Raw genomic sequence first — 12112 nt, 5'->3', positions numbered from 1 at the left:
ACAGTCAACTGCTGGTCTCTTTTCCTGATTTTTCCCATTGAGGTTGTGTATCAGACCCAAGCCATTGCTTAGTCCCTAATGTTACCAGAGAAGACCACACTGGGTGTTCCAAATTCCTTGAGTCACTTGTAGTTAACACTCAATTTGTGCACAAGTACATCAGCACATACACTATTTAAGAGTATCAATCCTGTTGCTGTAGTACCAGCTGCATCTCTTTTTGTTCATCTCAAGGGGGCAAAAGTTTGCTCCTATAGCCATCCTAACCATCCCACACAGGATATGTGCAGGAATGGTGAACAGGTCGGTTTGACTGTGGAAACACCAACTTGTGTCATCAGTTCTACCTGTTTCAGTGATCACGAGGGATTGAATAATACCTGTTGTCCCTACCTGTTCGAGAGCATATAGTCCAATTTCAAATATTTGTGGGATAAACTCCTATCAAATCCTTCTCCTGTGAAACCAAGTGGAGGATCAAATCCTCCACTCCTCTCTAATTAGCAGAGAGGAAATCGGATTCATCATGGTGGGGAGATAGACTGTAGTTGGGTATCGAGTCAATTTTTCACAAGGTAAAGTAGTTTGTATTCTGCCAAATTCACTGTTAACTTCCATGTAACAACTGAAATTAAAAACAACTAGTGTGACTGGAAATAAGATCTAAATTTTTTTTACTACCTCCATCACTATAGGATCATATGCCTTATCTGATTCACAACAAAAAATGAGAGTTCCATCTTTAGATTCCTCAAGAATTTGGAACTTGAAGCCTGTATGCTCTTTATAAATTATTTCTTTTCAAATTTTTCACTTTTCCACCACTTTGGATCATTCTTTCTTTTTAGTTTTCTACTTAGCCATGCTGTAGTCACCAGAATAGACAGGATCAGGAGTAGAGTCAGATCCCAATTAATTTTTTTTTAGTTTTCGAGGTTCTGTCATCAATCAACTTGGTGATGCACTACTCATTTGATGTGAGAATGGTGTATCCAATTTTCTTTTCCTAGAACTTGAACAGCAAAATAAGACTACAATAAGACAGCACATGGCCCCTCCCTTTTGGGTTAAGTTTTGATTTTCAGAAAAATACTTTAATTAAGACTTTGTCTCCGGGCTGTTTATCATGTACCTGCTTTTCCAGTGGTGCCAGTTGGCACGATTTGGACAGATTTTCTTTTATCTTTAACCCTTTTTGCAAATATATGTATCACTGGAGTGGGACTCTAGTCCCAGCAGTTAAAAGTCTCGGGTCATTTGTGTACAACCCCTTGAAAGGTGTGACATTGCTCAGTCAGAAGGTCCTCCTTTAACACGTTTCATCTCTTTTTACTTCCTTTCTGTACTTTTCCGTGTGCAAGTTTGGGAGCATCATGAAGCACATCCCTTGGAAATCCCACTTCAAAGGCAGGAGGAAGCATGAACAAGGAAATGACTGAAGAGTGTGTGTGAGTCTTCTTTCACAGTGTATGTCCTTGTTGGTAGTTTTGGTCTCCTATTTTTCTCCCTTCTGGCATCACAGATACCCAATGAAGGGTGGTGTTTCTGAGGGACAGTTTGTGTTGCAGATTAGCTCTTGGCTGTACCCTGTCTCATCAGCTGCACACCAGGTACATAAGCAGAAAATTCTCACTGTTTTTCCCTATGAAGTTTTGTTTAGCTTCTTCAAGGAAAACCCAGGAGAAATCTTCCAGAGCGATCTGTGTGCAAACCAGCTCTCATCTTCAAAACAAACTTCATCTCTGCCTTGGATCCAGAGCTCACATGGTACTCTTCTCTTGTTTTTAGCATATGAGTGCTCTGCAGGCAGGGAACTCTACCCACACAAGGAGTCTTCTCCCCTGCAGGGGATAATTTTACTCTTGGAGACATACAATGAGGTAATTATCCACTTCTGTCTGGTTCCCCCAGGAGACCAGGACTATGTGATCATGCAGTAGGGGTGTGCAAGAGTGTGAGTGTGTACACTGCCTGCGCTGCGGGACATGTCTCTGCTCCCCTGATACCTTTGAAGCTCTTGGCCCATTGTGGGCAAAAATGGGAGAAGGGTTGATACAAAAGGACTGAAGAATTCCTACAGATTCTATAAACATCTCTGCCTGGATAGAGAAATGAAATAGTATTATGACGCTGTTGAAGGATTATTAGTAAGCGTGACAATTAAACTGTGGCAGTCTCCAAGGACTGAAAAAAGGCAAGTGGTCACCTGTGATAACAGGATCCCAGAGTTCAGATAAATATATAGGTAAATTATTTTCAATTTTTTTTTTAACTTGGAAAACAATCTTTGGTTTGAAAAGTTCTCTTGTTTAAAATCAAATCAGCACAAAGGTGCCTGTAGCTTTTAGAGAGAAAGGCCTGTTTTGGCTAAGCAGGTTAGTCTGCATAAAACTCCCTTTTTTCTGGTTAGACTCAGTCTCCTCCATATTCAGCTGCTGACTGCTGAAACTCAGTTATTGCTTATTTTCCGATGTGTGAAAATATATATATATATAAAAAAAAAGGAAAAAGAAAGAAGAGACTAAAGCCTTCTGGCTGTTTCACAGTGTCATTGGGCAAACCAGGCCCAAACACCAAAATTGCTGTGTCAGCTGATGCAATGTCTGTCATTCTGTGCTGTGACTCATTTCTAGGAAGACAACTATGTTGGTTTTGAGGGAAAACTGCACTGTTCTGGGGAGCAGAGTTGGCTCATGGAAGCTGAACGGTGTAAGATCCCAGCACAGCACTGCACCTGCTGCCCACCTGACAGTCCTGTTAAACGCCCGGGCGTGCACCCTTGGCTCTTGGTGACCATGGAGCAGACTCTTCTTCTGGTGTGTTGTCAGTCATCTTTGTTATCTTCTCTTTCATGAGAAACGAAAATGAGCAATGAGAACAAGGATCAAAGCTGCAAGGCCCCGGAGGAGCTGTGGGTGAATCACATGGATGCTCTCCAGATATGAGGCAAACACAATCAAGTCATCAGGGCGCTGCAGAGATCCTGCCGGGAAGGGGCCAGCTCTTTGGGGAGATTAAAGTGAACTCAAAGCCCCAGAGTGGGGAACGGTGATTTTCTTCCAGGTCTGCTTCTTTATCTGAGCCATGCTATGATGCTCATCTGAGGGGCTTGGAGCTGTGGAGTTGATGGGCTGCTCTCACAGGTCTTGTCTTCCAGTGCTGTGAGTAGTGTGCAGCTTGGGTAATATAAACCTTTAATTTAGATCCTATTTACAGTAATGCATGGAAAGCATTACAGCACTGAAGTTGCCAGGATATAAAAGCCAGGTGCATTAACCGCTTCTAATTCTCAACTGCATTTGTAACAGAAAAATACTTTTATTGGGGGAGTGGTGTGGTTATTTTATTCCACACTTCTTGTCCCATTCCTGGATGCAACTCCAGGGTGTTCAGTCTTTCTGCCCAAGGCATGAAACTTGTGATTTCCTGCTCTAGAGATTTTGCAACACACTCAGGTATGCCCCACAAGCGAACAGTTCAAAGGGTAATTTGGCCACAAGGCTTTTTAAGTCTCTAACAAGAAGAAAAGTCCTGGAATGGGGAACACAACAATGCCTATAGTTAGTTACTGTGTGACAGTTGTAGCCATGGTTCAGAAGGATTTTAAAGAAAAATGCAGTCGTCAGGCACGGTCCACAGGCGTTCACCAAGGGAATTTAAAATCCTGTTTAATTTGATATGATAAAGGTGATAAGGTCACCCACTGAGTGGATGTAGTTTTTCTGGGTTTTAGGAAGGCTTTTGATATTGTCCCTCACAAGTGTCCAGCTGTGGGATAAGCAGATTCATGGAGTGCTGGGTGAAGAACTGGCTAAAGGCAGAGCTCAAAGGGTAGCAGTCACCAGTGGTTTTCTTCGGGGAAATTCCAGGGCCAGTTCAATATATTTATTAACAATCTGAATGCAGGAGTGCACCATGAGCAAGTTGATGATTGCTGTAGGTCTCTTCCAACAAAAATAATCTGTTCTATTTTTCTGATGCAGGATGAGAACTGTTGTTAAGGAAACTTCCCTGCACAGCCATCCAGGAGCCACTCTGGCCATCACACTCGCATCCCTTGAGCTGAGGCCCCCTCTCAGCTACATGCCCCAGATTCACACAGTCACACTGGGTTTGCTTACTGGCGTGATCCCAGATTTCCCACAGAACCAGAGTTTCAGACATCTTGATACTTAAAATAATTTAGTCATGGTGCAAGAACAGAATAACAGCTTGAGCTGTTGCCTGGTGAGGGACCCCAACAGAGAAATCCTTGGCCTTTTATACCCTCTCAGTCTAAGTGTGGGGAAAGCCTAGAGTCATAGGCTCCTGGTGTGTCTCTGAATGCTCAGTCACCTGCCCAGGCTTTGTTATGCAAAGGACCAGCAGTTCACATCCTCATGCTTGGGGTCAGCCTCTGACTCCTGCTCCCCAGAGCTCAATCTGCAGCTTGCACATGGACCTGCCTGTGTCAGATATATTCCTCAGCACTATCCTGCCCTTCACCTTCCATTTTTTCCTGTTTTTTCCTACCTGATCTCTCTTCTTGTTTTTTGCCTTTCCCATAAGAGCAGGCCTGGCTGTGGGTCTCAGCATTTTTTATCTATCAGTTGCTATGGTTTCAGTGTTTTATAGAAACTAAATGTGACATACAGACCCTGCATTAGAGACAGCTGTGAGAGGACTCATGTTGTGTCTTCCACCCTTGTCAGTGTTTGAGGCAGGGCTTCTCCTCCCAGCAGGGTTTTGTAGGTGGCTCTAAGGGCCTGACCTGCGAGGCAGCAGATTATGGTTTAGTGACTGTCCCTGGACAGCATCATCCGGCTCCCTCTGCACTGAGATTCAGAGATGTGGGAATAGTTAACCATTTCGCAAAGGCTTCCCATTTCCTAAGAAAAACATATTTGGCTGAAAAGCAAGTTAAATAAGAACAGTGACAGACTGTACCATTAGATGTTGGCTCTACAAACGAGGAGGCTTTGGGATTCCTCCAGGGCCTGTTTTCCTAGAATGGTTTTATATTGTTTTATGCATTGCTTCCCTACCTCCTCCTCTTTGTTGTGATATAGAGAAAAGTGACCTAATTGTGGACATGAACTCCCCTGTGCCTCACTTGAGGATGCATGCTAGTTCACAGTGGTTATAGTCGATGCCAGACAAGAACAGTAGCTGGACGAAGAGCCAAGGGGCAGAAGAAGGAAGTGAGACCCTGAGAAACAACCTGAAAAATGATGGTTTGAACATAGAAGGGGTGTCAGAAAATGAGGGAAATCCTCTCAAGAATGAGGAGCATGGGATAAAAGATAAAAGATAAAAGTGCATATTTGAAAACCAGCAGGCAATACCGGATACCTGGACTACCTGGATTGGGACTGAAACCCTTTGTGATTACCACTGATGGAATCCCATACAGGATTTGACCAACTGAAGGAAGTGCTCATACATCCTGATGATATAGCACCCTATCAACCCAGTGTCTGATGAATCCTTCCAACTTTGTTCTGAGTCCTTGACTTGATCCTTGTCAAGTTCCTTGAAAGTGCAGTCACAATGGGAGCTGCCATGCAAAGGCTTTGCTGGACTTGTGAGACACCATTTGCTCACCAATGACTTTTGTTCCTCCTACCCTGCTTCAGACACTTGTTTCTTGGGAATTCAGCTTGGAGAAATATTTCTGGAGCCATTATTAGCAACTCATAGTGAAGCTTTGCTGCTGTTGGCTTATGCTTTTGGTCTGGTAGCAGAAGTGGGATATGATGAGAATTTGGATTTGCTGATTTTCCTTTCCCTCTTGGTTCTCTCTTGACTATGTGCATGTAAATAGAAGCAACCAAGATATTACAGCTTAGGAAATTGTGGGGAGCTGCAATGATTGTGTGTTCTTAGTCTGTCTCATCTGTATAGATATTTGCAACTAACTCATTGACCATGAATCCACAACACTTAAAAATTGAGTATTCCTGAGTTAGGCAATGCTATTATTCAAAAGGAGGGAAAAAAGAAGAGAAACTGGCTTAAGCTGAAGAATATGTGAGACCAGAAACACACATTTTGTACCATGGGGATGATCCAGATGGAGCCAGAGTCACTGCAGGTCACAGACACTGTAAGACCTACAGCACAGGCTTCACAGGGGAACCCAGCTCTCCCCACTGTCCCGCTGCACTGCAAAGAACTTTCCTGGTAAAGCCTTAGTTTCCTGGAAATGCCCTCTCCATTACCTGTGCCCAGTATGATCCACGCAGGTGAGTGACATACAGGTTGTAATCCTTTTGTTTCTTGAAGTGCTGCACTATCATGAGCAGGGGAGAACATTATCACACTCACTAGTAATTGACTCTCAAAAACTGCAATGTCAGTCAAGCTAAACAAAACGAAACAAAGAATTTGTATATGACAGCAAATCATCTAGCTTAGTGTGTTGGAAGAAGAGACGAATAAGAGAAAAGCACATTTTTTACTAATCACCCTACAGCTGGCCTGCATCACCTTTCTTACTGTGCAGCACACAGCCAGCCCAGGACCCCTTTCTTTAGGTGTTCTGTCATGCTTTTCTTAGACCAGCTATGCAGCCTAAAATTTTCCTTCATGGAAACAAATGCACCTTTCTTTTGTACCAAAACTCACTGTGCAGTCCCATTCAGATTCAAATCTTGCCACCTCTCCCCACAAACAAACTCTTTGGTAGCTGACTTGATTAGGAGACAGTCTGTTGCCTATAAAATTACTTACACTGAATTATTATCATAAGGTGAGGTGAGACTTTTGTTCTCCTACATGCGCCTGCACATGGGGCTCATTACAAATACTTGACTGGGTCTGACAACCAGTAAGTCAAGGATGATTTGGCTGCAACTGGTTCCTGACCTAGGTTTTGTGGGCTGCAATCTTTCATTTGTATGCAACATGGGCACGAATCTACCTCAGTTAGGAACCAAGCAAGTTATCTTAGTCCCAAAATACAAATTACTATGAATCAGAGGTTATTTTAGATTACCGGTGGTCCTGTACACATTTTGTTGGTAGGAGTGGCAACTCAGAGACTGTTTGCCACTGACCCCTCATCACAGGTCTTAGGCTGGCATAGGAACTTCTAGAATGTATCTGCTTGAAACAGATCATAATTTTCTGGCTTATTTTTCAAATAAAACAATTCACTGAACCTCTCCGTGCCCACACAAAAAGTTGGCAAAGCTGATGGGAAGACTGTGTCCCAGAAGCTTTGTCTGAAGACATCTTCTGAGATTTGCTCTTCAGTCTCCTGCTCTGATTAGATGGGCTCTCCCCAACACTTTACAAGGCTGGCCACTTTACATGACTTTGATTTACCTGTGTCCTGGAAAGCTCAGAGGATGGAGATAACTCTGGTGACCAGACCCAGGGTTGGTCCTTCATCCCAGCTGTTTTAAGTGTAAAATAGTGTAGAAAATGCAAAGCTCAATATGCCATGGAACCCATGGGTGGAAGCATGGAAAGCAGAGGGAGGTCTTGTGGTTTGTGTCACCATGGCATTGGTGCATGGGATCATGGAGCGAGGCATAGGCTGTGTGGCCTTGTTCTTCTACCCCATATCCAAAAATGTCAAGTACACCTCCTATCAAGAAATATTCTGTACAATGTGCCTGCAAAAAACTAAAGATTTGACCACAGTCCCAACCACAGCCTTTGCACAATAATGGTTAACAAGGTATCAAAAATACCTCAATGCTGTATCTAACCTGGGGATGAGAACTGGACATGAAATTGCAGGGACAGATTGACAGGTTTGTTCTCTTCACCTTCTGTGGAAGGGACACCTTTTGGTCAGCCATGTGTCCTCAGCTGTGTGAGTACTGACATGGGATATTAAGCTTGTGATTGCAACTTTACTATTGGTGCTATGTATTATAACATAATATAACTCTGCATTACAACCAACAAACCAAAAAACCCTTATATGTTGCATTTAATAAATTGTGTGATTTGTGAATCCCACTGGCTCTTTTGAATGTGACTCGACCTATAGTCAACTGTTTTCACATCCAGTGTTGAACCTTTAGTTATGCTTCTGCAACACCAGCTGAAAAGTTTTTCCTCAAGTCCACTATGGACCTCTATTTTGTTACTCCTTATATCAACTGCACCTGCTGAGAACAACTCTAACACTGTAGTTCAACTATTTGTTGGCTCCTATTAGATCTCCCCTTGAGACTCTCTTCACCAGACTAACAAATTCCAGCTCCCTAGACTCTGTTTCTAGGACATGTGTTCTGTTTTCTGGTGTGGGTAGCCATCCTCCACTCCTCCAGTTTCTTGGTAGCCCTGTTGAGCTGGAGACCCAGCAGTGGAGATCATAACTCCCTTGCTCTGCCTGCCACAGAAGTCCTAACACAGACCAAGGTGTGGTTTGCCTAGTTTGTGATGGGAGCACATCACTGGCTCACAATCAGTCTGATATTAACAATAGGTGTTGGACTTGGTGATCCTTGTGGGTGCCTTCCAACTCAGAACATTCTGTGATTCTATGGGATCACTGATATCACAGTCAGGTCAGGGTAGGGCAGGAATATCCATCATCAGTACCTGCACTGATGATGGACCCTTCCCAAGGACTCAGCAATGTCAGTGCTCAGTTTGCACACAAAACATAGCTCATGTCAAAGGACTTTTTTCCAGCCACCCGAGAATAAGAAAGCTATAGCAGCAGACCTGCAACTCAAAGCGATCTCAAAGGAGAATTCTATTGCTTTGTGATAGAGAGGTGTGATTTAACTTCTTTCTCTGACTTACTCTGAAGCCCAGTATCCCAAAAACATATTAAGAAGAAGGTGGGAAACACCATAATTTTAAATAATGACTGCATTTCTTGTAGTCTGTAAATATCTCATCAGGTATTGCTGGGTATCTCAGCTCTGATACCCTGGGAAAGTTCCAACATAGATAATTGCCTCCTGCCTAATTCAGTTCACATTTAATAGAGTGGCAACACTCAAGTGATTGCCCCTGGGTAAATGACTGGTGGGAATCAAGAGTGCACAAAAAGCACATTAAGAAGCAGAGATGGAAATTCATTGAGAGTCAATGTTTGGGGAAAAGTCCTCCTCCCTTGCCTCAGGAAGCCGTGAGCCAATTTCTCACTTTCAGCTGCACCAGCCTGGATATATGGAAAGACACTTTGAATTGTGCTTCTCCTAGAAGGATGATATCATAAAGGATTACATTGGATATGGTGCCATGAGGGGTGCCACAATTCTTTCTGCAAAACTCCTAACAATTCTCATGTTTTCTTCAAACCTTGTTAATAGGCATTATAGGGACCACGGACCATTTTTTCCAAGCAGTTGCTGTCCCTCCTAGAGAAAAAGAAGGGCATTCTAATTGCCACCACTGGTGGGAGGGCAGCAATATTGGCAACAACTCGTGTAACGTGGTTGTTGGTGTCCACTGTGCGTTTGGAGTTGGCACCATTTACATCCTGTGTCTGTCTGTGTCCAGTACTCAAACGTGCCATCTGCAAAGGAAAAGCAGACATATTGCTAGGATAGCTGGAGATAGGCGTGCTGGGGGGACAAGAAGGCCTGTCTGGTTTAGACTCGGCTAAGCTGACACTTGCTCCTGTGTTGTATTTTCTTGCACAGTCTTTCCTCCCACACATGAAGCAAACTGAAATTGGTTAGTTTTGCTGAAGAAGAAGAAATGGTCCATGCCCTGGCAGAGGCTTCTTTTTCTGTTCGGTGTTATTTGAGATTATATCTGCCAAATTTATTGTTTCCTTAGAAGATCGACAAGTTTGCTAGGATCCAGGTTCATCCGTGGCACGTGCACCTAGTAAAAAATTTGTCAGAGATCCTACAGCTCCAGATAGGTCAAGGCAGGACAAGAAACAGCTGCTCCATATCATGTGGCCATTCTTGCTTCTTGTTACTTGGTGCTGCATGGAGGCGCAGAGGTATGCAGCTTACCTCCACTTATCTTTATTGTGAAAAATTGCATCACTACAATTTTTCTCATGAATAAAAATCTGGAGATCTCAGCTTCCTTGCTGTGCTGAGATCCTTCTGTTTCCTGGCTCCTGGTAGTCTTCCTCCAAGTGTCAGAAATTTCCCCTCCTTTCCAAAAATCGTGCTGTGTCTTGGGGCTAATCTCAACCTTACATTTTACACTCAAGTTTTGAGTGACTTAACATCACCCCAGCAAAACAGCCCTTCAGATAAAGCCACAAGAAGAATCACAGAATAATAGAACGGTTTGGGTTGGAAGGGACGTTAAAAATCATCATGGTCCAATCCTCCTAATGTGGGTAGGGAAGTCTTCCACTAGACCAGGTTGATCAGAGCCCCATCCAACATGGCCTTAAACACTTGAGGAATGGGGCATCCACAACTTCTCTGAGCAACCTGTGCCAGTCTCACCACCCTCACAGTAAAGATTTTTCTCTTAATATCTGATCTAAACCTGCACTCTTTCAATTTAAAGCCAGTCTCCATTTTTCCAGCACTTTATGATCTTATTAACAGTCTCTCTCCCATCACAGAATCATGGAATTTTTTGGATTGAAGGAGACTTTAAAGATCATCTAGTTCCAAATCCCAATGCCTTTTCCACCTGTGCAGCCCTGGGATTCCCTCTCCCAGCTCTCTGTTAACAGTAAGAGAACAGCTGCTTGTGAATCCCAGGTGGTGTCCCTGAGCCAGCACCTCATCAGGGAAGCTAGCCCAGGGCCTTCAATTCATCTCTGAGTCCTGAAAACAGACCTGCTGCAGTCTGTGCAAGTACAGAAGGAGAAAACTGAGAGTAGGACCCAACTAGATTTTTCCATTTCAATCTGAATGGGATAAATTACTCATCCAACTGTGCTTTTCTTGTCATGCACTTAAGGGATATTCTCACTTAGGTGAATTCTGATCCAGAGACTTTTTTAGAGGGTGTGTTATAATTCAAACAGCAAGCTGGGGCAGCTGTCCCTGGCAAGCTGGAGGTATTGAAAGGATCTTGGCTTCAGTAGATGAAGATAACTGGGGAGATTGGACAAAGGAGAAAGAAGACATGAGAGAGATCTCATTTCATCCAGTTATGTATACAGAATGTTAAGTAATCACATAACTTAGTAGTAATGATTCATCTTGGTAATGTCTTGTTAAAGTTCTGGGCTAGTTGTGTCTTGCACACATGCTCCAGGCTGAAATGGGGACAAAAAAACCATCCCTGGCTAAAGTAACAGTTAGATATTGCATAAGGGACTCTCTTTCCTAGTGGATGCAGAGGCTGACTCTGAAGGGGTTAATGTGCCTCATGGGTGGGGGCTTTTGAACTGGTAGGAGCAGACCACAGGTGGAGGAGAGTATTTGAAATGAAGGGAGATATGCTTCTGGGCAGTGGAAAATATGGGGCTTTGCCAGCAGGCTGCTTTTGGCAAAGTCTGCTCTTGCCAGCTGTAACCTTGGCAGAGTCCACATACAAACCATGCACATGCTAATTCTGCTGGCATTAATTAGACAGCGATTTCCTTTGGGGCCAAAGACATTTTGGATAAGCAGGCACTGGCCTATTGTCCAGGATTACTCTGTTTTAATTCTGGCATTCGTTTAGGCAGATTTTTTTCGTCCCCCTCATGGAACCTCTGTCTGCAGTCCATAAGAGGAACAAGTTTTTTTGACCATGACACGATGGACCTGTATTGCAGAGCAAAAGGAGAAGAAAGAACCTTTGTCCTTTTGGTATTAATGTCAGCCCAGCACAGTGGGGGATCTCATGTTAAGGCACATGGTATTGTTGGTGACAAGCTTAAGTGTGATGCCCTTTGCTTTTTAATTTATAGCAAGGCAAACTGTGAACAGCCTGGGGCAAAAGCAGGTCTAAGAAATGGGAGTCACCAGATCATTCCTGGAATGGGGATGTCATAAGAGACCTATGGCATATTTGAGTTTCCAAGCATTGAGTGGTGTCAGTTCAGCTCTGTGTGACAAGGAATTAAGTTTTTAGCTTCCTTTGCAGGAGGTTCACTAAGTTTTTCCGTCCATGATGGAGGTGTGTTCACATCCCTGAATATGAACCTGAGATCCTGCAAGAGGTGCCGGCAAAAAAAGTCAGGGACTGCATAACTGAAGGAGGGGGTTGTGCTTTCCCAACCTTCTGTACCAGGTCTGTGTGCTTC

This window comes from Prinia subflava, chromosome Z (genome assembly GCF_021018805.1).
Source record: "Prinia subflava isolate CZ2003 ecotype Zambia chromosome Z, Cam_Psub_1.2, whole genome shotgun sequence".
Classification (NCBI taxonomy): Eukaryota; Metazoa; Chordata; class Aves; order Passeriformes; family Cisticolidae; genus Prinia; species Prinia subflava.
This window is presented reverse-complemented; position numbering follows the sequence as displayed.